General features: G+C 46.3%; 1 protein-coding gene across 1 annotated transcript in view; it reads left to right on the forward strand.

Annotated features, from left to right (window-relative positions):
• Window positions 1–3538: 3538 nt before the first annotated feature.
• Window positions 3539–12974, forward strand: part of LATS1 (large tumor suppressor kinase 1) — a 192912-nt gene continuing 183476 nt past the window's right edge. The window contains exon 1 of the mRNA XM_086927316.1: window positions 3539–3679. The gene's annotated coding sequence lies outside the window, so the exon portion shown is untranslated. The remainder of the gene's footprint in view (window positions 3680–12974) is intronic.

Consider the following 12974-nt stretch of genomic DNA (forward strand, 5'->3'; position numbering starts at 1 on the left):
TTCCAAACCGTGTAGTACGATTCGTACGGGAAAAATACATACAGATCGGCCCAATCCTTACAAATCGGATCGGGAAAAGCTGTACGACACGGACTTGTAAAGAAGACCATACAAATTGTAAAAAGGCTGTCCAACCCGTCAAGTACGATTCGTACCAGTTTGTCAGCATACGATTTGTATGGAAAATGGCCTATACACGGGGAATGACTCGTACCGGGCAACGAAGCGAACCCCTATACGCCTCATACCCTGGTATGACTCGTTCTGGGGGTACGACTCATACCGGGGTACGGGTCGTATTGAGGTATGAGGCGTACAGGGGTCCCCCCACATGCGAGGCAAGTGTATGGTGCGTACACCAAAATCGCATATGTGCGCACCGTACCCCAAAATCGCCCGTGTACGAACTGTACCCCAAAATCACGTAGGTACGCACCGTACCCCAAAATCGCCCATGTACGCACCGTACCCCAAAATCGCGTATGTACGCACTGTACCCCAAAATCGCCCATGTACGCACCGTACCCCAAAATCGCGTATGTACACACCGTACCCCAAAATCGCCCATGTACGCACCGTACCCAAAAATCGTGTATGTACGCACCGTACCCCAAAATCACGTATGTACGCACCGTACCCCAAAATCGCGTATGTACGCACCGTACCCCAAAATCGCCCATGTACGCACTGTACCCCAAAATCGCGTATGTACACACCGTACCCCAAAATCGCCCTTGTACGCACCGTACCCCAAAATCGCCCATGTACGCACCGTACCCCAAAATCGCGTATGTACGCACTGTACCCCAAAATCGCGTATGTACGCACCGTACCCCAAAATCGCCTGTGTACGCACTGTACCCCAACATCGCGCATTTACACACCGTACATACGCGCTTTTGGGGTACGGTGCGTACCTGGGCGATTTTGGGGTATGGTGCGTACATACGCGATTTCGGGGTACGGTTCGTACACAGGTGATTTTGGGGTACGGTGCTTGTAGGGTGCGTACACGACCAGTACCCCACTTTCCGTGTCATCTGTACGCACTGTGCATATGCACCGTACCCCTGTATTCATGGGGTGTACGACATGTACATGGGGGGGTCTGTCTCGTACTGTTTTACGGGCGTACAAGGCTTTTCCCGCACTTTTTGGCTCTTGTAAAAAAAGAGCCGTACTGCATGCCGTTTGTATGAATCGTACTTGCCGGGCTGTAAACTGCTGCCGGGAATACATGGGAACGTCGCGTACCGAGCAATCCGAATCGGAATCGCTTGTATATACGAGTTGTATGGTCTTTTTTACAATTTGTATGGAGTGCGTCTATTTGAACGGATCGTACTTCCTAGGTTGTAGGGGCCTCCTTACAAGTACGAGTTGTATGAAGAAACCGCTCCATACCACGGTTTGTAGAGTGTTTTTCCAGGATCGGAATCAGCCCCTCAATGTGCATTTCTGGTTTTTTTTTCATACACTTTCACGTATTTTATACTGAGCAATGTATTCCTAAGTATACATTAGTGGCAGTCATTAGATATTTACCAGTGTGCAAAGCAATGAGAGTACAATGATGTAATTGGTCAACTGTGCATCCTGTCATGGTTGACGCTAACGTCAATCCAATGTTAGGAAAATTTGAAAACTGACAGTCCAAAGTCATATTTTACAGTTGAAATATAAACAACATTTTATTTCTTTCTGGTTAGGCAATTTGTGTTACAATGGGGTATTTCTCCAACTAAATGGTGCACTGGCCTGTCTAAGTAATAAAATCTGTGTTCCTCTTAAATATAATCTTATATTTAATTATGAGGACCCCAGAGGTTTATTGGGGAATTACTTCCAGAACCTTGTATGCTCAGAAAGAGGCATATCACTTGTGCAAGTATGTAAGCAACGCACATATGGGGCTTCCCTCAGATGTAAACTAACTCACTCTGAAGTTTATCCCTCGCCCTCTCATATACTCTTTCCACCTCTCTCATGTGGTTTGCTTCAGGTCTTCAAGCAGTTTCTTTCCCGTGCCTTTTCAAGATTTCCATCCCGCAAACCCACACATTTCTCCTCTTCTTACTGTGTCTTCTGCGTACACAAAACCTCTCTCTTTGTGCGTCTATAGCCTGCTCTTCCCTTCTTTCTCACATACTCTTTCTGCTCCTCTGCTGGAGTTCATTCCTGGCTCCGTGCACCAACTACCTATCCTTCTCTATCTTCCTTTCTATCTATTCCGTATAGCTCACACCCCTATCTATTCACCATGCCACATAATTCCACTACACTAAAACACCACACATTTTCACAACTAAGAATTCCAATTCAACCCCGGGGCGTTATACAGGTCCCCGCAGTACGGGGGACCCCACAACCTTCAGGGGGCCCCCTCAGCACCGCACTTCAGCTGGAGAGCTCCAGATTGAGTCCAGAGGGGGCCCCTCCACATACTCTACAGGGGGTCCCCCACAAGTTTTGTTACACCACTGATTCAACCCACATAATTCCACTCCACACCACATACATGAACTCCACTAGAAACAAAAATACATACATAAAAGACAGTCACTTAGTAAGCCAGTAGCTCTAACTCTCGCAAATGCGAGACCTATTGCATTGCAATTGCTTGTTTTTACTTGACTATCACACAACGTGCTACACAGTGTTGTGGAATTGCACACACAAACGCACACAAATAATGGGAAAGTCATATTTAAGCAATATGAAAACGTTGCAGGTATAACACAGGCAACACCTCTCAAAATTCGTTTGGGGTGGTTGTAATAATCGACACGATTTACAGGAATAACAAGGCCCCCAAGCTAGAACTGTCCCTTAACCTGCAAATCACTATGATCCAGGTAGGTACATGTTGGCCTCTACCTGCACACTTGTCAAAGTTATTTATTCCGACATATGTTTAAGTCCGTTACAATCAAGAGCAGGGGTAAATCAGATGTTTAAGTTGTTCTAGAAGAGCAGTTCACTGACAGCAAACTACAGTCGCAGGAAATGGCAGATGAGGCGCATCTTGCTTTCCCCCAGCACCCTTCCCACTTCTCTCTTGTGTGACTGTTTCTTTATTTACATTGACGTGTTCTAAAAAGCGAAAAGTGAAGAAGGACTACATGAGCCACAATGTATACGGAAACAGGACTCCATGGCAAAGTTATAGATTGTCGGTGCTATAGAATCGCAAAGGCTTCCAGATCTTCGTCGAGCAATTTCGCATCGATATACAAATAGCAAAGAAACAATGCTTGCCACGTGTGTATGTTACTTTTTTAATTTCAAAACAAACACACATATAATGAGTTTTTAATACATTGAGCGTAATAATACTACTGCTAGCACGCGACTCTTTCACCTGTCAATTATATGCTGCTAGCTAAGTAGATGTGCACTCTTTATCGGTTGGACTGTTGTGAACACTTCGCCAGCACACCGACTTGAGACCTGTACGCAATAGAAAAAGTGTTGCGGCAGGCCGAAAAGTCTGTCTTCTGTGTCCATGGTTCTTAGCCTCTGTCCTCTTTTCATGATTTCACCACAACAGTGCAGACCCGCGGTCGGTGATTGGCTGTTTTTGGCGACGGAAGACTAGTGGTACCGGAAAGGGCGGAACGACCGAGCAACACCCCCCTACCTGCGGAAAGAATGGAGGAGCCCGACCCGGCCAATCGAGGTATACGGGATTTGGAGGGTGTGCCGTTGTGCTGTAGAGGCCTAGAGAGATGGGCACGCTGGTTCTCAGGGAAGGACGAGGGCACCATGAGAATTGGCGATTTGCTTTCCTGCGCGAGGAAGTGAAAGGCTGTCTTTTCTTATTAGTGCGGCAGACTCCGTAACCAGACACAAAGCATTATGTGTTCGAACCTACTTCCATGATACCTCCCCTTGTCAACACCTAGAATTCAGCCCCCAACCCCACACCTCATCCAGTTAAGGGCGAAGAGCGCGTCCTTGGGTTTACTGTCATCACAGTGTGTTTAAGTCAGGAGAAATTGAGCCTGCCATTGTCTAGTCTTTTACTGCTCCCAGATGGGGTCCTATGCTCGGGAATTGGCGAGGTGTGAGTTGCTCACCAACTTATTTTTTTTATATTCCAGGGCCTGGTGTGTGTTTTTTTTTTTTTACTTTTATTAGTGTAAGATTACGAGTACCAGAATGTGACAGTAAGGGTTGGAGTGCTTTCCATACTTTTAATGTACAACAGAGGTTGCTGCAATCTGCTTAGCACAAAGGGACTGGTGTTGCGATCCGGGACAATAACGAGACGACAGACTCCAGTTGAGGGATAGGCTTTCCCTCACTTGGAGTATGCCGTCTATTAATTGATCCTATCTCCAGTCGGCATCAACGAACAGTAACTAGGGCGCTCTCATGGAATCCTCAGAGTGCAGTGTTCGTGGAGGAAACAAGAACAGAAAGGGGAAAAGGGGGCAATAAAATAGGCTTGTTGGAGAACACGTTTTATCACTTTGCTTTGTAACAACTGGCAGAACTACGGGAATGCTTGGCTACTTACCCGTAATTTTCATTAGTCTAAGCACATGCAGAACATGATCACCAAACTAGGTTGAGATTGGCAAGTCCCTCGCACGGTGGTGATGAACGTGCCCTGAGTGTCCCCAACTGCAATGATACCTGGTTCCAGCTGCTGCTGTTTGTTGTCATGGGCGATCACAGATCATGGGAATGCCCCATGACATAGGCTTGTCTCATGATTTGTGGTCTTTTTGGACCAGGAGGGGTGCTCAAACCCCTAACCCAGGGGTCTTCAAACTGTGGGGCGCGACCCCCAGGGGGGCCGTGGAGCGATGCAAAGGGGGTCGCGCCTTCACAGTCTTATTTGATCACCCTGCACTCACAGTAATCACAATGCCCTCACATTGATTCCCATGCACTCGCAGAATTGACCAGCTCAACCTGCACTCACAGTGATCTCTCTGCACTCACATTGATCTCCATGCACTCACACCATTCACCCGCTCACCCTGCACTCACAGTGATCACTCTGCACTCACAATGCACTTGCGCTGTTCACCCTATACCTCACCCTGCAGTCACACAAGTACACTACTCATCCTGCACTCATGTGACACTTCACTCACCTGACCCCCTCACTGCTCAATAAACAAGTCACTCAAACAAGCCCATCAGTAATCATACATTCATTCGTCCCATTCTGAACTTTCACCCGCACCCAAATTCATAAATTCATACGCCACCTCACTCACCCTGCAGTCACTCCTCTTACCCTACTCTCGCACTGTTGCATCGCTCACCGTGCACTCACACGGGCACTCTTGTCACCCACACAGTGTGCAGAGGGTTAATGTGCCTGCTACAAAGAACGTGCACCATACAGATCACAGAACTGAGTTTGAATAAACTATGAGTAGCGCTATAAAAAAATGAAATGTTTCTCAGAAAGGTGCTATCGAGAGATGAGGTGCATTATTAAAGTGAGAGGTTGAATGGGGAGAGTTCAGATGTTGTAAAAAGGGTGCAAGAAAATGGCCTGCAAAGTGAGAGAAGGATCCAGGGTTAGGAGAGAAGAGATGGATGGAAGGGAGGGGGTGAGAGGAAAGCTGCATGGGTAAACTGCTTAACTCTGCACAAAACTGCCAGGTTTTTAAGGGACGCCTGCCTCTATTGGCCAGGGCCAGGTGAGCTTCTAAAGTGGCAGCACATATTCCTGCGGAGTTTAAGGCCCTTCTCAAAGGTTGACTAGAAATCTTTCTGATGTTAATTGGCTATATTTTGGTTATGAACAGGTAGTGATGGGGTGAAATCTTTCCTCAGTGTTACTGTGTGTAAAAAATGACAAAATAATAAAGCAATGCTATCTCAAAATACGCGGCATCACATAACACCACTTACATTTTCTTCCCACACAATTTAGTCAAGCTTGTCGCGTAATTTGGTCCTCAATTGCCTCATAATTCTAGTAGCCCTGCCTACAGGATTAGAATTTTTTGTCAGGGGGGGTCCTTACGCCTCAAAATGTTGACAGGGGGGTCTCGGCATCCAAAAGTTTGAAGACCTATGCCCTAACCTCATGGTGAAAGGCATCTTTGCCATGAGTAAAGACGAACGAGGACGTCATGCCACATCTTAGGGCTGTCTCCTCAGTTCTATTCCTTGGTGTCAGCAGTGTTTCCCTCCGGGTATACCATACCCATTTACTGCCTGGCGTACCAGTCTTCTAGGGAATCCTTTCTGTGTGGTTAATGAAATGTGGTGGACAAAATTTATATTTGTTCCGCAGACCTGTGTTAGCTTTCACATGTGTCTGGTAATTATATGTGTGAATAAACGGATTCCCGCATCTATTGAGCCTGCATCTGAGAAGGCTTATTATTCTATTTTGGTGACAACCTTGACTTTGTCGGCGTGCTCCACTGGTGCATGCACCATCTCCCTAGGGATTTTTGGTTTCGGAAGATGCACTTTTTGGTGGGTGTGTGTGTATGTATGTGTATGTATATGTATATGTATATGTGTGTGTGTATATATATATATATATATATATATATATATATATATATATATATTCGGTTAGAAACAGATACGGACCCAGTCAGGTACTTTGCTTTTATTTTATTGTGTGTACAACACAATCGCCGCCATGACGCGTTTCGGGCCCTTGATCAAATGACGCAAATGAAAAACCCCACCTTATTATATTGTGTATATATATATAATGGGAGAAGTTTAATATTTCTATACAAACCAAACTTAAACGACTAACATTAGAAATTCTAAAGTTATAGGTATACCTTAAATTTCTCATGTACGTATCACATTTAAATTACTATATTTTTACTTTCTATACTAACCAAACTTAAAGTGTATAGAAAATAAAATAATAAAATTTAGTTATACCTTAAATGTATCATTTATGCATCACCTTCACATTATACTAATTAGTGCTCTTCCATAACACTGTTTTCATCTTGCTAACCACACAACAATAACCATAACTCGCCACTCTACCAAGCACTGTGTTCTCAGAAATGATGGGATTTGATATGTCATTTATGTTATTATGAATGCTTTGATTTCAGATGGTATAAGTGATATATTATGTAATGGTATAAGCTGTGCATGGTAGTGTGAAAAGAGAGTACCCGGATTTCAGAAGCAGAGGAAGAAGCAGGGAAGAGTGCAAAGAACATAGGCACTCCCATGGAGTGCTAAATTTCCAGTTAAACAAAAAATCTGTTCAAGCCACTACTGAAAGGGTCCATCTCATTCAGTGAGAACACTGTGAGCTCTAATGCTTCTGGGAGAGAGAAACAAAATAACCAAGAAGAACGCCATCAAACTAAAAGGAAACACCTGAAATCGACACCAAAGTTATTCAGTCAAGAGCAAGGGGGACTAACCCAAAGCTCACTCCAAGTTCAAGTTGTGTATTGGGAACAATAGGTCTGCCAGCAAATAATGTCTGTCTGTAGCGAAGACAAAACAAGCATTTACAATGCAATGGTTTCGCCTTTGGAAAAGTTAGAGCTATTGGCATTGTAAATGACAAAATTTGTATTTATGTGTTGGTTTTGAAAACAGATAAATAAATGGCATTGTCATTTACATTGCCATTAGCTTAATCTCTCGCAAATGTGAGATCTATTGCATTTGCACCCACACATACACACAGAGCCAGCCGCACACACAGAGCCAGCCGCACACACAGCCAGCCGCACACACACACACACGCACACACACACACAGAGCCCCCCCCCCCCACACACACACACGCACACAGAGCCCCCTCACGCACACCCACACAGAGCCCCCCACACACACACCCACACAGAGCCCCCCAACACACTGCGAGCCCCCCCACACACCCACACAGAGCCCCCCACACACTGCGAGCCTCCCCCACACACTGCGAGCCTACCCCCACACACTGCGAGCCTCCCCCACACACTGCGAGCCCCCCCCACACACTGTGAGCCCCCCCCACACACTGTGAGCCCCCCCACACACTGTGAGCCCCCCCACACACACTGCGAGCCCCCCCCCCCACTGCGAGCCCCCCCCACACTGCGAGTACCCTACCTTTTTTAGTCTCCTGTTTATTTTTTGAAACGTTCTATTGAGTAACATGTTTCTCATGTAAAGTAACTGGTCCTGTAGTACAGCGCTCTGACACCTTTGGGTAATGTCCGCGCTATATAAAAATGCACTAAATAAAAAAAACTCTGTGCTTAGTTTCTTCCGGAGTCTGCACCTCTTTGTTCTTTGTACAGGTGTGTGTGTGTATATATATATATATATATATATATATATATATCTCTCTGGTGTATGTTCCGGATTATGGATTTTAGCGTTTACTCCGTGGTCTGGATTCCAGCGTATCCCCTGTGTACTCCTGTTGTGTAACCTTCCGTGCCTGTGTGTTCTAGAGTTTATTGCACACATTCTTCAGGCGCAAACATACCCACAACAGCCACATATTCATCCTGCACGACACACACACATGCATTCAGAGAAATACCCTATATACTGCCTGAGCTCCCAGCATGATTAGTCTCCTTGCTGGATACACACGAAACATATCAATGCCTCCATCACACAATTTCTGGAAAACAATCATCTGCTTCACGACTCCCAAGCAGGTTTTCGTCCCAAGTTAGGAACTGAGGTCGCTCTTCTGACGGGGACTGAGTTGGCAAGGAAACAGATGGACCAAGGCGGCACTACAGCAATTATGTTGCTTGACCTCAGTGCCGCTTTTGACACTGTTAACACCAGCATTCTTCTCCACTGCCTACGCCAAATAGGAATCTCAGGGAAAGCCATACACTGGCTTCAGTCCTTTCTGGAGAATCGTTCCTTTGAGGTAGTAGAGGGCACCACTCACTCAAAACTCTGGCCCCTTGACCGAGGTGTGCCTCAGGGCTCCGCTCTGAGCCCCACCCTTTTTAATATTTATATGCAATCTCTTGCTGACATAGTGCATTCGCTTGGTCTAGACATAGTGACCTATGCCGACGATACACAATTGGTTGTATCTATGAACCAGTCCAATACCCCCCCCCCCCCACCCCCAACCTTAGTAAATGTTTGGTAGCGATCAATCAGTGGATGACCACTTCGCACCTGAAGCTCAACGGTGAGAAAACGGAGCTTATTATTCTGGGCAATTCAACTATTTCTAGCCCTTTGTCAGACTGGCCCCCATGCATGGGAAACCTGCCTCAACCTAGAACCCAAATAAAGAGCTTGGGCATGTGGCTGGACGCAAATCTAAATTTTACACAGCAAGCAACCATTCTGTCCGCCACCTGCTTCGGCCTTATGCGCATGCTTAGGAAAGTGCTGCCACTCCTTCCCTCTCAAGCTCGGAGAATAATGGTGCAAGCCATTATCTTGTCTCGCCTAGACTATGGGAATTCCTTATACCTTGGGGCTCCTGTCTCTACAATAAGGAAGCTCCAGATTACTCAAAATGCGGCAGCCCGCCTTCTGCTGGGCCTTAACCGGCGAGAATCAGGCACAGCGGCTTTGAAGAAACTTCACTGGCTTCCCATTAAGGCCAGAGTATTGTTCAAATCTATGTGCATTTTGCACAAGGCTATGTGGAAGACCGCTCCACCGAAGATCTGTTCCTTGGCGACCCCCTACCTCCCACATAGATCACTGCGATCTAGCACAGCTTTCCTGGCTACGATGAACAAAATCAAACGGACCAGATGGGGCGGGCGCTCCTTCTCTTGGAACGCCGCCAAGGCTTGGAATTCCTTGCCTACTACCCTTCGCAGTGAATCTAACCTTCTGAAATTCCGGAAGGAACTGAAAACTCTTCTCTTTATTTAAACCTGGTCTTCTCAGCCCACACCAGTCAGACAATACAGCGCTACGAGGCCTCCGGGTCGTTTGCGCTTAACAAAATACAATTAATAATAATAATAAATAAACATGCATATTCACATACATACAGCCATCCAGAGGCATAATAATAGTGCAAGAGCCCTAAGCAAGGTAACGTAACCCAGTAGGACTCCGTGGAGTATTTAAAAGACTCCATTGTGGAGGGCAAGGGACCTCTCACTCACCTGTGACCTCATTCTTATTACACTGCATTTGCATACTAGTGATAGCGACACCAATGTAATTATCTCAAACACATGCCATGCTGCAAAGAAGTGCACCGATCCTGCGGAAATAATCCGGGAAAGAAAAAATACACCTCACGCAGATAAATAAATCCACGCTGCAGAAACACCCGTGCATGGTAGACAACCTCCTAACACATAATACAGCAGAAGCCAAACTGCAGGGGATGCTGACAGCAGGGAGGCGGATGGGGAGGTTGGGTGTTTAAACTCCCGTCATGAAGGAGATGCCGTGAGATGAGGGGTAGTGCGGGGGCTGTCCGTGTGGATGAGATGGGTAATTGTAGGTATTGGTGCTAGTTGATGGACAGAGGACGAGTAGCTCTGCATTCATGAATGGAGGTGCGGAAATTCTACTTATCCAGCCGAGCGCTGTAAAGCGCCAAAGACAATAAATGGCACAAGCATAAAGACATATTATAGGAAGTAGCATTGATAAACATGTTATGGAGATATTAGGTACAAATAAGTGAAACTAGGTAGATTGGGGCATCAAATGAAAGAGGCTGCATTGTGATCAAAAAGATAACAACATTTCGCTAATTCAAACAATAATGGCTAAACAAGCATTAAGCACGGGCAAACGGACAGCGGGAGGGGGGCGGGTTAAAGGGCACACGGACAGCAGGAGGGGGGGCGGAATGGGCACACGGTTTTTCTCCAGCTTGCGCAAGGCAGGCAGAGCCCGAAACCGAATAGGTAGCAAAGTTCCATTATCAGCAGAAATGGGGAGACAGCTGGGAAGTCATTAACGTGAAAATGAAGATGGCGAGCACGCGCCGCTGTTCATTCTGCCCCTCGCTGGTGAGCGTCGCGCCGGCTCATTGGCCCCCACAAACCTGAATTCGAAAACCATCTTTTTTCAGCTCTGTTATCGGCAAAGAAAACCTGCAGGAATGTTTGATGGAAGCCGATGGAGCGTTTTATTTTGGTATCTGCCGATTCCTCATCGGGACAATAGCCGTCCCTGGCGGCTTCCGTCGCTGGCAGTGTTTTGAGTATAGGTGACAGGACAAAAGAGACGTGGGTTTCTATAGTTAAACGTAAGTGCTCACAAAAAAATTCAGAAACGGCAAGGCAAATTGATGGACACGGACAGCGGGAGGGGGGGTGGATCGGGCACACATGGACAGCGGGAGGGGGGCGGGAACGGACAGCGGGGGTTAATGTGAGGCTCCGTTTTTTACATTGAAGCCCCCCCAGAGCCCGCTTACCCATGGCTGTGCTTTGGGGGGCTGACAATGGCATTTCCACGGATCCCACGTGTATCCCGATGGTGCTGAGACACGGACAGCGGGAGAGGGGGCGGGAACAGACACGGACAGCGGGAGGAGGGCGGGAACGGACAGCGCGAGCCAGAAGCACAACGGTACACGGAGAAGCCACGATTAAATGATCAAAACATGCCCTCCCCCCAAAAAAAAGAACCGCCCACCGCCGCAATGACGTGCTAAAAGGGGCCGGATGAGAAAAAATCTCAGGAACGCCCACGAGTCGCCTCGCAGAATGACGGACGCCTCTGTTTTCCAATGGCTAGCCTCCATTTATGGAGCTAGCCAATGGGAAACAGAGGCAGGACAAACAGCCATACTGTAACTCAAAAGATTTCGCCCTGCGCGAAAGTCTGCTGCGTAGCTTTCGGCGAGGCGAAACCTAAAAAGTGAGGTTTAAAGGTTCTTCCTTATTCAGTCCAGAGCTTAAGCCCAGTTGTCCATTGTTCTGCTGTTTACGAGCCTTGTTTGTCAAAGACTGCCAGGACAGCAAACCTCTGGCTTCTACTCAGCCTGGCTACATAGTCTGTACCTTCATTAAAATAAATGATAGAATCCTTTTTTTTTTTTTTTTTTTTTTTTTAGAGAACTGGCATAATACCTCACATGGCGAATAGTGGTCAGCGTGGGTAGCTGCTGGTCTCCCCTGCTGGTCACCCCCTGTGTCATCGTTGCATTCTATATTATGTATTTTAAGGAACATAAGGGATGTGAGCTCCCTGCTTTTTGATTGGCTAACGCTACAATAACTGTACACTGTTGGTTCATAGTTCTGCAGTCTTCGTGAGATATTGTAAGTGCTTTTTCTATTGCCAGTCCATCCCAATCTCTAAAGAGCCATTCTTTCTGGTATGGTGGTCTGTACTGACACCAGAATATAGAAATGGACATTTTCACCGCACAGAGTGCAATGACAGATGGCTACCATTGGAGAAGAACAAGGTATAGGCTGATTGTGTCAGGCCAAGTATGACACGTCTGGATTATAGGGTTGGGACATGTCACCAATTGTGTCAAATACATTTTTCCTATATTATTTGAAGTTTGACACAGCCATAATAGGTGTGTGATTACCACTGTTCCTTCCTCCTATCCTGGATTTCTCATGGGTTCATTTCTTATTCCCAATGTTTCACTGGTATTTGGTACCAGTATGTAGTTATTTTGGCTTAAGCTTTCCTTGATGCAGCCAATCTCGCAGTGTTATGCATCTTGGTGTAAACAGCCCTCCACTCTAGATCCCACAAAATACTTCCTATTTTCATTCCCACTTTTTTTGACTCCGGTATCTCTGGGCGTCTCCCGTACGTAGCAGAAACCTGTGTATCTATGAGAAAAGTTTCTTCTCATTCTCCTTCGCATGGAGCCATTGCTTATGTTGAGTTAAAGGTCGATTAGCCCCAGGTGTTAAGCATGGTATGCAGCGCCCAGTAAATAACAAAATCTTCCAATAAAAGTGTAATGTTTCTTTTATGTTAGAGGAATGTGTGTTGAGGTGCCGATATGAATGCCAAAGAAGTTAGGGTGAAGTTTATGTTGGCATGGCTTATGAAAAACTCTTACACTTTTCCATTCT

Source organism: Lissotriton vulgaris, chromosome 6 (assembly GCF_964263255.1).
Source record: "Lissotriton vulgaris chromosome 6, aLisVul1.2, whole genome shotgun sequence".
Lineage (NCBI taxonomy): Eukaryota > Metazoa > Chordata > Amphibia > Caudata > Salamandridae > Lissotriton > Lissotriton vulgaris.